Source organism: Drosophila gunungcola, unplaced genomic scaffold (genome assembly GCF_025200985.1).
Source record: "Drosophila gunungcola strain Sukarami unplaced genomic scaffold, Dgunungcola_SK_2 000106F, whole genome shotgun sequence".
Taxonomy (NCBI): domain Eukaryota; kingdom Metazoa; phylum Arthropoda; class Insecta; order Diptera; family Drosophilidae; genus Drosophila; species Drosophila gunungcola.
Genome location: NW_026453268.1, coordinates 60,766 through 75,641, shown reverse-complemented (window position 1 = coordinate 75,641; position 14,876 = coordinate 60,766). Strand labels below are relative to the sequence as shown.

The window sequence follows — 14,876 nt, the reverse complement described above, 5'->3', positions numbered from 1 at the left end:
CAAAAAAAAAAAACAAAAAAAAGAAAACAGAAAATAGGAAAATGGGGGGGAAAAAAAAGAAACCCTGAGAAACTAAGAACACGCGACGCCTTTTGTGTGTTGAGTTTTCTTCTGCCAATTGCATGTGCGAGGAAAATGGCAAGGCGCCGGAGGCGGGGGCGGAGTGCAGAGGGCGTGGCATGTCTCCGACAGTTCAGTTTATTATGTCAGGGGAGCGACAAAAAGGGAAGGGAGTGCTATTGCGAGTGGGAGTGGCAGACTGAATAGTGTTTAGCTGTCGACTAAAAAAGACATTTTCCTGCTCACTTTGCGGTTAAGCAGACAATACAGCCAAGCCCACTCCCTTCCCTTTTGGCCAAAACGCCGTTCGAAACGAGAAAACGCATTTTATGGCATTCAAATCGTAATGATTTTGCGCTTTTCCCCATGTTCTTTCCTAACCATTCTCCGCAAATGTGCGTCGAAGTTGGCAGAAAATTGCACTCCCCGTGCCTGTGTGTGTGTGTGCGTGTGAGTGTGTGTGTGAACGCTTGTCATTGGATTTTCATTTGGTGGGCGCCTGGAAAATCTCAACAGGACAAAGCGAATGATGAGGACGTCAGTTGCCCCATCATTGTGTGTCCACTGCACACACAAATGCTGGCCGGACAACCGACTGACAGGCACCAGGGGGTTAAGGAGCAGGAGGGTTAAGGGTGGCAGGAGCCGGATCAGGAGCCGGATCAGGAGCACATTGATAAACAGACTGTTCGACCGTCTACCGATCCGAACTCATCTCTCATCTTTGAATCCGCAGAGATGCTTATGTCGTGTAATGCATATCCAATTAAAATGTTAGGTCTGGTGGCTCCCAATTTACCCAGCCCCTTTTCACAGGAGGCACAGACAGCAGAAATCAAGGAGCAAGGGCACAGGAACTCAATGCTGGATAAACAAGACTCCCAAAATTGTCAGTGCAAGAGAAATTTCGCAAACATCTAGAGGAGAGTCTTAAAAGCTCTTGGCCTTTTCAATTTTGTACCTTTATCATATTGCATTTTATTGGACATTGAAAACAGATGCACGTACCATTTTAAAAGTGGTCTCCCTTCGCTCAAGTTATGCATTTAATAGTCTTTAATAATTGACAACCCCACAACGCAATACAATTGATGTTAATACACTCACAACACGCTCTTGTGACAACTGAGAAACCATAATAATTGCAATTAAAACTCGTTTAGAGCTTCCGCCCAACAAATTTCCGCAGCTGTTCACACAGATGTTGTATGCAAATTTAAATTAACAGAAAAAGAACTAGATTCTAAATTGCAAAATGGAAATGCAGTCCATGGCAACGCTGCGTATGTGCAATATATTCTCATTACTGAGTAAACGCACCACTTGATACCCAGTTGAGCGCGTAAAGTTCCAAGGGAAACATGAAAATCGAAGTTGCTGGCAGCGACTTTAGTGCAGCTGTCACTTATTTATTTGATCTTTTAATGGAATACTAACAGTTTTCATGGGTATACTTCAATCAAGCATATCCAAGTTTGTGAGTTGAACGATATTTTTGTCCAGGAACCATTAGTTTATCAATATTGTCATTAAATAATAATTTTTAATAAGCTAATATGGGTATACTATGACAACAAATACAAACATAAAGTCTTAGCTTAAAAAATTTTCCCTGATATATATTCTTATACCTTATCCAGTTGCTTCTATGTTATTCACACGCTCTATAAAAGTTTTCTTCATCTGGCTTGAGAAGAGCTTTCAGTGAACGCGTTTTATTGAATAAATTTGAAGAATTAATCTGAATCAATGTGACTTTGCAGGGAGGAAAGATATCGCCCAGCTCATATTGTCTTAGGTTTTCCCACCTATACACTACCACAATCGCTTTGTGTGCATATGCAAATTACTCCCACATATTTATTCACACACACACATAGGGTATATGGCATATAAAGTGGCATTTTTGCAAATGATGGAGCCGGGCTTAATGTGGGGAAAAATCAAAACAGTCAGGCAAGCGAGCAGAATATGAGACAAGGACAAAGCCTTTTGTGTGCCACAATAACTATTTTTTATTGCCGTTGCCGAGATGGGACAGCTGTGCAGGATGGTGGATTTCGAGGGGGGTTGGGTTTTTCACAGCAAAGGTGCTGTCCGTTCGTCTGGCTTTTTTTAGCCCCTTCACCAACCACCACGCACCACCCACCACCCACCACCCACCACCCACCATCTACCATCTACCACCCATCAGCCGCACTACATTCCACCCATGATTTCGCTCACTCGCTGCGTTGTCGACCGCATAAAAGTTTTTCAATTAAGTGCCATGCCCTACTTTGGACTTTTTGCTGAAGCCAACCCACACACACACTCACCCCAAACACCAATGCACACACAGAGAGCCCAACACCCATAGAGCCAAACACAGGACTCTCACACAGACAGACGAACATACATGCACGGCATTGCTGCATGCATAATGCGACTGCTAAAAGCGTCGCCAGCATCGCTGTCGTTACCGTTACCGTCGCTGCGTAAGTGGAACGCACGTTCGGATCCCCATCTCCATTCCCATTCCCATTTCCATTCCCATTCCCATTCGCAATCGCAATCACATACCCACTTTTCCGGGCGGGAAAATTCCAACTTCGATATCCGGGATAGCAAGTCGGTAAGATGGCAGATTCGAATCTGGCTACAATAACCCAAGGCGCTGTGAATGTATTAACAGAATCTTAATTTATCATATAACTACACTGATAAAAAAATGGAATAGTAAGAATAATATATATTGTTTCATAATATTGGATACAAGCCTATTCAGCTACATGATTAAATATTAAAATGTTTTTATAAATGAGGAAAAAATATTTGTACATAAAACATTTACACCAAAAGAAATAACTAGGTTTTTGAAATCACATATCTAAATAAAGGATGCAATATTCAAAGTAATTGTCATCTGGAAATCCGATGGATTTATTATTTATTGCATTCTCTAAGTTAATTTTATATATAATATTAAGACCCTGTTGATTTTTGAAGCACACCGTAAATTCTAGCTAACCTATTCAAAATATTTATTAAAAGATTTACAAACTAACTTTGCTATGCTATATTGGCAACACCATAAAGTAGTCATCTTGCTAAAAAATTTGTAGCCCACCCGAAAGGAATGAAGGAGAATTTGTTAAATATTTCAAACAAATAAAATAATACTATTATTTTAATTTGCAGTTATTAAAAGTATACTTGAATTTCACTTTTATTTAATAATATATGAACGTATGAAAAATGTAATTTATTCATTTTTGGTATTCTTTTTTCGTATGGGTTGAGGAAAAACAATGTTTATTTAATATTAACTTTTCTTTTGTGAATTTATTTTGTGCTTTGATTGCACATATTAAACACATACCTAATTGAATTGCCCCAATTATTGAAATTTAAGAAAAAGCTTTTAGTCATGATGAATTATGTGACATGAGCAGAAAGTAGTCCTGCACCGACTTATATGGATATTTGGACATTTTGGCTCCTAAAAATCCTGACTTTTCATGCACCTTTATACCCTTTTGCTACCCCTGGCCAGTCTGCTGCGGCTCTGTATTGAAATGGGTGCGCAGCAAATTGAAAGATGAGGGAAATTGGAAAAAGGTTGCAAAATATGTGCAGCTACGGTTTTAATATGCGTCAAGCGACTGGGGACAACGAGGTCAGTAGTAAGGAGCAAGAAATCCAGAAATGCGAGAAAGGGGAAAACAAAAACGAGCAGCTTTTTGCTGCAACCTGAGCAATTTTGATTAAGTACAGAAAAAACGAGAAAATGTGGAGAGGTTCCAGATAAAGACCAGACAAGATGGGACAATTTTGAGCAACTGCAAAACAAATACGTGACATATGCGTTGCCTTAGCTCACCCGCACACCCACGCACACACACACACACCCGCACTCACACAAACACACTCGCAGTCACGCACACAGACGCACATCAAACGATTTTAATGAAGTAGCAACGCTTTGTTACACATTTCTGCAGCACTTTTTTCCTCCTGCTGTTCATGTGTTGGTAACAGTTTTGGTTTGCTCACCACCACCACATTTACATGTGGTTACACTCAAAAAAATAATATTCGCTTGCCCTTAGTTATTTCGTTTCTATTTAATAAACATTTTCTAAAAAAACATTGTACAAAGTAGAAAAGAAATTATAAAATTTAAAAAGAAATATTTTCAATTTTAAATGAGTATATTCCAGTTTAAGTTTTTGGTTCAGTTACTTAAACTTACGCTTCTATTAATTTTAACTTTTAGTAATTTTTTTAATTTCGTAAATATTGTTATATGCTTCTTTATGCTTCTACATTTGCACATAAGAAATGATTTTTCTTTTTTATACACAAGTGGATTTTAAATGCTCACTTTAGTAATTTAAGATTGCGGATTAAATTTAATTGGCGCTTCATCTATAAAATTTCTGCTGCAATAGCTCTTCTTCAATTCTTAACTTCGAATTAAGCTTTTATTTTGAGTTCACAGCATAGATATTTTCAATTACCCATAATAACAGCCACCGTTCTAAAATAAAAACTCAGACAATCGAAGTACACTACAACATATATATTGTATGTTATGAAATTAAGTTTTTAAACCACAAAATGAACTCCAAATTAAAGCATTAAAATAAAAGCGCTCTCATTGTAAAATGTTCTACATTATTATTGCATAACGTGCTCTTAATAACAAAAATGATTAAATTTCACATGAAAATAAAATGTAAATTTATTTTATGATTTTGCCAGAATTTTTCTATTGCCCTTGGCAACAGTTGGGTATATTTTTGTTCAGGGTGTATGCTGTTCGTTTAATTCCTCCAGCTGCCGCCTCTATTTTCCCCAGTTTCTTGGGTTAGCTTGCTGTATTTAATTTGGCCAACGCTTGAACTTCAATCAGTAAACATAACGTGCACGCATTCTGTGGTCTACTCCGAGTTCCGAGTTCCGAGTTACGAGTCCCGAGTTCCAAGTTCCGAGTTACGAGTTCCGTTCCCCTCCGTTTTCAGTTCGCTGCAGGCAGTCAAACAAGGACAGCAGCCACAATCAACTTCAATAACTTAGACACACACACACACACACACACACACACACGCAGGAAGGAAAGAGTGAAAGTGGAAGTGGGTCCTGCAGATCCTGTAGCTCCTAGCATGCATGTTTATATTAGTTACGAGCCACAACAACAACAAACGGCTGAGGAAAAACTTTGCCCGGCAACTAGGGGGAAGACTTGATTTAAGTTCAGTCAAACACGGTGAAAACTGTTGCCGATTTAGGGCCCTCGCCTCTGATTGACTAGCAACTGATTGGGAGGCGTAAAAAGCTCGATTTCGTTTCCCGGCCAACGCCAGTGTGTGTCTGTGTGTAGCTGTGTCCTTGAGCCTGCCACGTGAAATGATTAAAACACACGCATAAAAGCAGCCGGAGCCCACCCCCCTCCTGGAAAAGACATGGAGATGGCGGCTTGAACCATCTTCCCGGACACACCGCAGCACTTGGCGCGCTAACCGAAATCCATTCAGCAAACTTAACCAAACCGAACCAAACCAAACCAATTTAAAGTGAAAACCTCAATTCAGAACTCACACACTCGGGTGAATCCCATACCACACCATACCACACCGTACCACATCATGCCACACCATGCCACACCATACCATACCTTTCCATTCCCATTGATTATAATACGCGACGGCTCTTAGTCTTTCATCAAGTTTGCCAGCGTTTGCGGTCGGGAAGTGTTCTGTTCGGCGAATTCTGAAGTCGATGCCTTATATGCAAATTTGATTTAACCCGCACAAAGTGGAATAATAAATACAAATCTCAAACACGATCTATTGGGAAAAAAAAACTCTTTAGGGCACAGAGAGAAAAACATAGTACCAAGGGCTCTTTGCCCAGTCCGATTTGTCAGTTGAGTTTATGGTATTTTACATTATTGCATCGAAAACAAAAACAAAAAATGAACAGCTCATATAAGAAACAACACTGTTTAAAGAGGCATTAGGATTCCACTGATTGAATTTGAATATTTAAAAATAGCCTTAAAAATATTATTAAATAGTCATATATTTGAATTATTTCAAAAGTAATAAAAATAATAACAAATTTAAAAAATGAACATAAACTTAAGCTTTGATTGGTATGGCAACCATTTACTTTATTAGAAAATGCATTTTTTCAAATTTCCAGTAAGATAACAAATAACCTTTTCATTAGCAATAAGCATTAGCTCTTTCTAAAATAAACATAAACATTTGTTCCTTGAACAAATTTTACGTTTTTACTGACAAAAGATGATTTGCTTCAAAATTTGAAATCTTCTCGCTTAAAAAAAATTTTGAGCCAATGGCCAAATGATATTTTTCTCTGTACACCTTTTACTTCCTGGTGTGTGACCTTAAATGATGGAAATTTTCGCAACAGTGTTGTGCGAATACCTTGACATTCGGCGAGGTTGCTGAGGAGGAATATCCATCAATGGAGGGCATTGCCGAGTCGTGGCTGCACACATATCGCATATGCGCCGGTTTGTTTCTGTATAGAAATTTGATTTTCATAAGCTGACTCACGTGCCACGTCAAATGGCTTATGGCTGTGCGGCGTGTGTCGATTTTTGGCTTACCATCCCGGCACGCACGCTCGCATATGCCGCGAGATTGAGCTGGATCCTGGATTCAGTATTGAGGTTTAGGATCAAGGATTCAGGACTCTGGATACCGGATACTGGATACTGAAAACTGGACTTGGGAAGCGTGGTGGCAACGCATGAATTAAGCCAAAGATATGTTTGACAGGCAATATTTCCTACGCCCACACACCCTTGCACACGCGCACACGCGCACATTTACCTAGGGCACGTAATGCATATGCATGGGTCCTGCACAGGAGCTTAAAATTATGCAACATGCTTTTAGGGGCAGTCATGAAGCAGGTAGCAACGGAGCAACGGCAAAACGAAAATGCTTTTAGTGAGTGCCAGCCTGGCCAAGGGGACCAGGTGCGTAAGCACGGCAAATAAACCATCCTCGAACCGAGTTCGAGTAGTGGTGTAGTAGTAGTAGTAGAAATCTCCCCCTCTCGCAAAGGTTGAGCTTGCATTCAGAGCACATTTGGGCATTCAGATGTCCGAGTGCCGGACTTATCACTCACTTGAACGCTAGCCCCTCGGCCATTCGAAAGGTAAAGCGACTAATCCATATTTTTTCACCCACATGCAGATGACAATTTCTGAACTGAATGCATGTGCATGCGCACATGCGAATTAAAATGTGAACGCGAATATGGGACCGAGTGCCTGCGGGCTGGCAATTTAATTAAGTCGCCAAAAATAGCGCCGCGAGCACTGAAAAATATGATAGATGATGATGAGTGCAATTTCAATTAAAAAACTGCATGGCCAGTACTCGCCATTCATTTTTCGCATTCACGAAACTGCACCACACCGCCACCGCCATCGCCATCGCCACCGCCACCGAATTCAAATTCGATTTTAATTTTCTTTTGTTTGCCGCCGTTTTTCGTGTGGTCCTGCCAAAGGATATTTTAATCCTATGCAAAAATCCATTGGGGGAGGCGGTGCGGCAGGCAGCTCAATTAACTGACGTTAAGTGACTGGTTGGGGGAAAATCTTTTTGGCATTGAACAACGAACACGGACACGAATACAGCCGTATACACATGAGAAAATGGATTTCCTTTAAGTAGGGGCTTAGGCTTAACGTGTAATTTAATTTTAATTTTATAAAACCGGCATAGTACATGTTTGAATATAGTATCTTCTTAGTGAAAAACCACAAGGCTTTTGAAATAGTTTATAAAGTTGTCTAAAAGTATGCAATATGTTTTTTAGCCCATATTTCCGATAGTTTCATTGCAAAAGACAGGGCTTCTAAATTTCATTGCATACTTTTAGACACTTAGAAAAAATGTATTTTAAGACACTAGTAATTTCTATTGCACCTCTTTTTTCCTTTCTATACGTATGGGATAATGGCCTTACTAATTTAATTTGTTGAAGAGTCCTAATTTATGGCAAATATTTTCCTGCGTGTAGCACCACCACAAGAAAGCCCGGGGAAAGTGACAGCACAAGTGACATTTCAATGATTTCGCTGTCAGTCAGTCAGTCAGTCAGTCAGTCAGTCAGTCAGTCAGCCATTCAGTCCCTCTATCTGTCATTCGGGCACTCAGTGTCTGAAGAATCCAGGGGCGGTGGTACTCAAATGGGCGTGGCACGCGGGTGGGGACGAGACAAATGGCTGTCACGCAATGGCGGCTCAAAACAACAACTAAACTCGAGGCGGGACTGGTGGAAAAGTGCTAGCCACAGCAAAACTGGGGGCAACAAAACCATCAAACGGCTGTCGAAATGGCAAGCGTTGTTTTTATCAGTTTCGAAAAGGCAGCAAAGCGAAATAAAATAAAAATAGTCTTTCTTTTTATGCCCACCCCCCATTCCGAAAACTTCTTTGACATGCCCAGAAAAACAAAACTCGAGTCCTGTGGTTGGGCCAGAACGGCCTTGGCAATTAGTGTTAATTCGCAAGGACTACATAAAATATTAGATTCACCATTATTTATAGGAATAGATACCGCAGCAGCAACTGAATACTGCCTGCATGCAATTGGAGGAGCTCCCTCCGTATGCTAATTAGTCATCGAGTGGCTTTTATCCCCTGGAAGCGGATTGTAAAGCATGTGAGCGCCTGTATCACTCATTTCGCATGGAAAATGTATTAAAAACTAATTAGAAAACAGCCAGTGATGCAACGCAGGTCAAACGGGGCGTGGCACTGGGCGGTGACTCATTATAGCCATCAGCCAGGTGAAAGTTTCAGTTCAATAATTATGGGGTGAAGGGTGGAATTGCGACCAAGTTCGTCCTTCGATCCCATGCAACGTTTCTTTTCCAGGACTGGACTATAATCAGTTCTAAACTCGGCTTAAGCTCAAATATTGATTGCTGCAAATTTAAGTTAAAGCTGGTTAATGCAAAAACTTTGTTTTTTTTAAATCAGAGTTTTATTAGTTGGCTTGCAGCTGTCTTTTGAAGCTTAAATTGTTGAAATTACTTGACTTACTTATACTTATGCATATGCTTAGACTTAAATAATTGAAGTATGTGTACAAGCAATTACATTTATTTGACTGAACGTTTTAAAAAGTTTGTAAAGCTTAGTAATTACTTATAAAATTGACAGTACTGTTTATTTCTGAGCTTTAGCAATAAAATTAGTAAATTAATAAAAAGTTTTGTATACTTCATGAGTGTATAAAGCTTTTTTTCATGATACCCCTGGATTTCCTTGTGCTAGCCTTTTTTTTTAATAAATATAACGCAAAGCATTTGTGAACTGAATGCGTTTTCATTCATTCCTGTTTCTTCCTTTTGAGAAGATGATTACTTGTGAGGGAACTCGAGCTCAAATGCCTGACATAAAAAGTTTGACCTCTGCTCCTTGCACTGACTCTTCATCTTGAGATCCCTTAGTTCTCTGGTCTCCATTTCAATCATCTTTACTTCACGCCTTGTGATTTGTCTAATGCAGGCCACACACACTCACACACTCACACTGCTCAAATACAGCTATTAGTCGACGGGCAAGGACAACACACATACGCCCCGTTGCCGAGAACGCTAACTGGAAACGAGTTTGTCTTTCGACATGTGCACTTTCGTTTAATAGACACTCTTCACTCGGCGGCGGCCCTTCCCCGTTCTTTCCCCCCCGTCTCTTGATCTCGTCCTGACAGTCCTGGCCATATTTTAACTTAATTAACTTGCAACTATTTAAGTGAACAACACAAGTGGCTCGTTTTCGTGTCGCAGCTCGCTTTCCCGCGCCCCGCCCAAGGATTTTTCCCATTTCTCCTTGTGAGAGAAATCTGATTCCTCAGGTCGCTTCCTTGGCACACTCAATGACTACAAATTGTGGTCATCAGAGAAAGCGGAGAAAGGTGGAAAGGTGGAGGGGCACCGCCCGAATTAAAGGTAGAAATAGGAAATAGGAGATTTCGTTTGTCACGTTCCAATGGGGAGACAGGAGAAAGGAGGGGAAGAGCCATCAGTACTATAAAGCCAAGGCACGTATGGCGTCGGTGCCCCTCCCCCTTTAGCCCTCCCCAGCAACCACTTTTCCGCAAGTTTTCCGCCCTCCAGCTCCTCTTTTGCCTTTTCGCCCAGCTTCACTTGGCTCCAGCGATTGCCACTGCGATTTGTATAAAATTACAATTTCATTTGAAGCCAGAGCCCGTGAATTGAGGTCGATAGAAGGCCTCTATCTCTGGCTCTTTCCATTTCCCAGCGACATCGGTTTTTCTTTTTTTTGTTGCTCTCCCAGTGGCTTTTGCTTTTATAGTATTACCATGCCTATCGAGTGGAGCACATCAGCTATGTGAAGAATAAGTGCCTTTGAAAAATAAATATATAAATGGGATGGAAAAAGCCCTTTGAATTTTCATCATATGATTTAAAAAAGTTTATTAATAAATATTAAATATATATTTTATAAGTGTGGATTTGGTGGGAGCTAAAAAAAAATTTATTTTTGATTGATTATATTAAAAATAATTTATTTTTATTTAATTATTGTTTCAGTATTTTCTTTTTTAAAAACTTAATTAATGTTCTTTTTAATTTTTGATTTTAGATCTTTTATCAGTAGTTATTTTACTTTGGTTTTAGTTTGTTGTATTATTTTTTAAGGACTACGAATATTAGTATATAAAAAAAGGATTGAAATAAAGACATTTGGTATTAAATTGTTGTATTATTTTTTAGAATATTTGTCTGCCATTAGTTTTGATATGCAAAATGGAGCATGTACAAGTCGAGCATTGTAAAACGTGAGACTAACAGTTTTCCATTTCCTTAAGCGCTGATTTTCCAGCGAATCGCGGGTGCAAATGCAAGTGCAGCGACTCAAGTTGAATCCGGAGCTCATTATGCGAATGGCACCCGTCGCGACTTCTCCCGTCTCATTGTCAATTGCAATTCTCTTAATTAGTTTCTGATGCTGGTGCGTTTTCTGAGTTTTTCCAGACTCTGAGTTTCCCAGTTTCCCACTTTCCCCGAGTCCCGGGTCTCCTGGCTGTCCTTTTGCTGTTTTTGGCATTTTCGTTCGACTTTCGGACAGTCGCTGATGTAATTTTCTGCTTGTTACGTTTCATTCGGGTTTTTCCTCATTTTATTTTATTTTATTTTTCCATTTTCTGGGACGAAGACAAGGGCAATGGTAAGATGGAGTTTGTTTTGGTTGCTAGGAATTTATTCAAATTGGAATTTAATTGAAATGTTTGTCATTTGGAAGCATTCCCACACGCCCACATGCAAATATATAATATATATATGTATTAATATATAGCTATAGACATGTACATCTCTCGCTTTTGACTTTTTCCAAATCGCTGCGGTTCCCAATTTCGCCGTTTGCCATTGTTCGTGACTGTCTGTTTGTTTATTCTGCGGCTTACGTTTTCCCCACAGCTCGCAAGGCGAGTAATTCTGGACTTTCAAGAATTTTAACTTGGAAATTTCTTGGTGCAATACAAATTACCTGCTCCCCAAGAAAATATCTCCCGGGTTCTGTGGTATTGGCCAAAACTAAGGGAATTCCCATCGGATTTCTTGAACAGTCTCAGCGTTCTGCTGACTCAACTTGAAACGATTGCATCCACGAATGACTAACAAGTAAATACTTAATGCTTGAATTCAGATCTTTATAGTAAGTCTATAAGATATAGTGAAAAAAAACTTGTTTCGTTACTTCAGAATTAAGAGAAAATATATTATTTATTTTGCATCTTGTAAAGATTTGCATTTCGAAAACTATTCTGTTATAGTTTTGTTAAATAACTTACTAAATAAAATAATAATTTAATTTAAAATTATAACGTTTGCAAATAAATGAATGTAGTCATATTTGATATACATTTCATTGGGCCAAAAAAGGTCCAACAAATTAAAATATTGTTGTCGTAAAAACAATTGTGAAGAAGAAACTTAATCTGCATCATCCGCAAGGGTACTTAAAACTTTTGACTTTGTTATTTTTTTTTTTTTTTGTATTATGCTTTGCCTTTCCGGGTTGTCTCATATCCGCCCAGTACATGTGTTTCATTTCGTAAGTAGGAAGTGCGAAAATCGTCTGGTTAACAATGATTCGCAGGCAGGAAAAGCGGAAAAGGGGTGGAAAAGCGATGGGGAAAATTCGAATAGAGTGGTTGGGCCAAAGTGAATCACAATATGCTATAACAGATGCAAAAAGGCAGTATAAATATTTTGCCAGCAATCACAACGACAAAAACAATAACAATAACAACAGCATCAGTAGACTGTTCGACGCAGTTTTCTAGCCTAAGGATATTGTTGTTATTGATGTTGTTGTTTCTCACTCTCTTTTTCGGCCTGTAAACCAATTTGCCAAAACCGAACAACAACGGCAACGCAAAATGTTAAAAACTGACCAAAGAAGAGCACGAAAAATGCAGCACAACACACAAATGCACATGCACGCTAACACAAACGGCAACAAAAATTGGCATTTGAAACATTTTTTGCCCAAAAAATAAGAGAAAATAAAACAACACACACACACACACAGCAGAGAGAAGAAGAAGCAGTAAAAGCTGCGAGTTAAAGGGGCAGGAGAAAATTTTCATAGCGAACACGGCTAACGAAATTGAGCTGCCGCAATGCCCACAGAAAAATGGAGTGGTCGAGTATGCCATCTCCTCCCTCCCCCCTCCCCCCTCCTCCCTCCACTCACCACTACCCACCCCTCCAGCTATGCCCCACCCACCCCACCACCCACCGCCAAGCTTCTGCAACATAAACCAAAAATGCAGTCAATACAAATATAAATAACTGGCAGGGCCAAACAATCAAAAGCATTTTACCCTTCCCTTCGTTGAAGAGCCACGCCCACCGCCCCCTTGGACACACACACACATGTACAAACATCGCGTGTCCGTGTGTTTGTGTAATATATGGAAACGAATTTTCGGCGTGATTGCATCGCGAATACACGGCGTATACGTAATGCATTCGTAAAATGCATCATGCACCTTGCAATTTGCAATGAAGCCGGGGCAACCTTAATGAACCCAGCGGACAGGTGGCATGCAAAAAGGTGGACCACCTCGGACCAACTAAATGGGAATTTTGTGTTGGCTTGTTGAAGGTCCACAGCCGATTCACAGCCACAGCCATTCCCTTCTTGGCCTGGAAAGAAGGAAAACTATACTATCGACAGAAACGTTTGCTCATTTCATCTGCAAATGCCCATCAAATCAGCGCAGTCAGGCACGTTTCCACGGGCCATTAGCCATTACCCGTTAGCCATCTCCCCGCCGCACTTTCATCAGCGAAAGGCCAGCCCAAGAACTTTGGGAAAACCCAGCGAATACCCAGTGAAAACTCAGTGAAAACCCAGGAAAAACCCATCGGAACCACGCTCAACTGTTTGTTTAAATTTGCAGCGCGCTGGGGGCCAGAGCCGCGATCATTTGACCATTTCCATTTCTGTACTTTATGCCTTCCCCACGTGCCCAACCATTTTTGGCAACAATGAAAAACTGGTAATAATATTGTGGTAATATCATTTCGCAATTTAGTTTGCCCACAGAAACGAATCCTCGAACAACAATAGAAGCTAACCGAAAAACTAATTTCATATATGTAGCTATCTGCCGACGAATAGTCGGTGCAATAAAAGTGCGCGCACGTGGTTGTGTGAGTGTTTGGATGTGTGGGTGTGTTGGTGTATGGGTGTGTGTATGGTGTGTAAACTTCGGTCAGCAATGGAAAATTGCAAATTAAATTATTGCACACAGAGCGAGGAGCAAAGACAGCCTCCTGCTCGCAAAAAATTTCCACTCAGTATACACAGCGGTTGGATCAGCATAAAAATATGAAAATAAATATTAGTATTGAAATCTTACAATTTTCCACAGCATTAAATTTCACTTAGCATACAGAAGGTATAAGTACAGAAAAAATTGAAAATATATAAGGGGGAGACGGGGCGCACGAAGATGAGCGGAAAAATAGTTTTTTCCCAACGCGAAGTGCAGCTCGTTAAGCGTCTGAATCTCGACTAGCCACTGACAGACTTACAAGATAAAGAAAGCCTTCATGCCTTCAAGGAACACTCTTTTAAACTAAGAAAAATGATCAAAAAATGTGAGTATACCTGTTTTGTTATGTCATGCTAAAAAAATGGTTAAACAAATTTAAAAATATTCATAAATATTCATAAATGTTTTGAAAATATTTTAAAAATATGATGCAAAATTTAAGTATAAAACGGTTTCAAGTTTACTTAATAAGTTAAGTTATAAGTCAATCCAAGTCAAACGCGACTTCAAAAAATATACTCTAAATATTTTGAAAACTGAGCCAAAAATAACAGCCGGCACACGCCATTTTTCCAAATTATGTATGAAGGGCAGGAGCTTAAAAACCACTCAATGAAACTACATTAAAGGGAATCTTTTGATAAAACAGTTTAAAGTTATGAACTTTCTATTCAAAATCGAATTAGTTAATAATATATCTAAAAAAAAAAATTTGTTATATTAAATTAAGGAAGTTATAGGCATTTTGTACATAACAAATATTTAAAAAATAAAGTTTTAAGCAGTTTTTTATAAAACCAATTAAAAGTTTTAAGCATTTTTGAACCTAACAAATTAAAAAGCAAAAAAAATAGTCTTATGTTGCCAGGACAATTCTAATTTGCCAAACTCTTAAGTTAAATTAGTTAGAATTTTAATTATTTTAAAAAATTTTTAAGGTAAATAGCACTTGCTTTGGCA

General features: G+C 39.3%; 1 protein-coding gene across 4 annotated transcripts in view; it reads right to left on the bottom strand.

Annotated features, from left to right (window-relative positions):
• The window catches only part of LOC128265264 (zwei Ig domain protein zig-8), a 122,641-nt gene that overhangs the window by 71,095 nt on the left and 36,670 nt on the right, over nucleotides 1-14,876 (bottom strand). Inside the window, exon 3 of one of the 4 annotated variants that reach the window (XM_053001147.1) lies at nucleotides 2,623-2,716. The exons of the other annotated variants lie outside the window; for them this stretch is intronic. The gene's annotated coding sequence lies outside the window, so the exon portion shown is untranslated. The remainder of the gene's footprint in view (nucleotides 1-2,622; nucleotides 2,717-14,876) is intronic. 4 annotated transcript variants of the gene reach the window in all.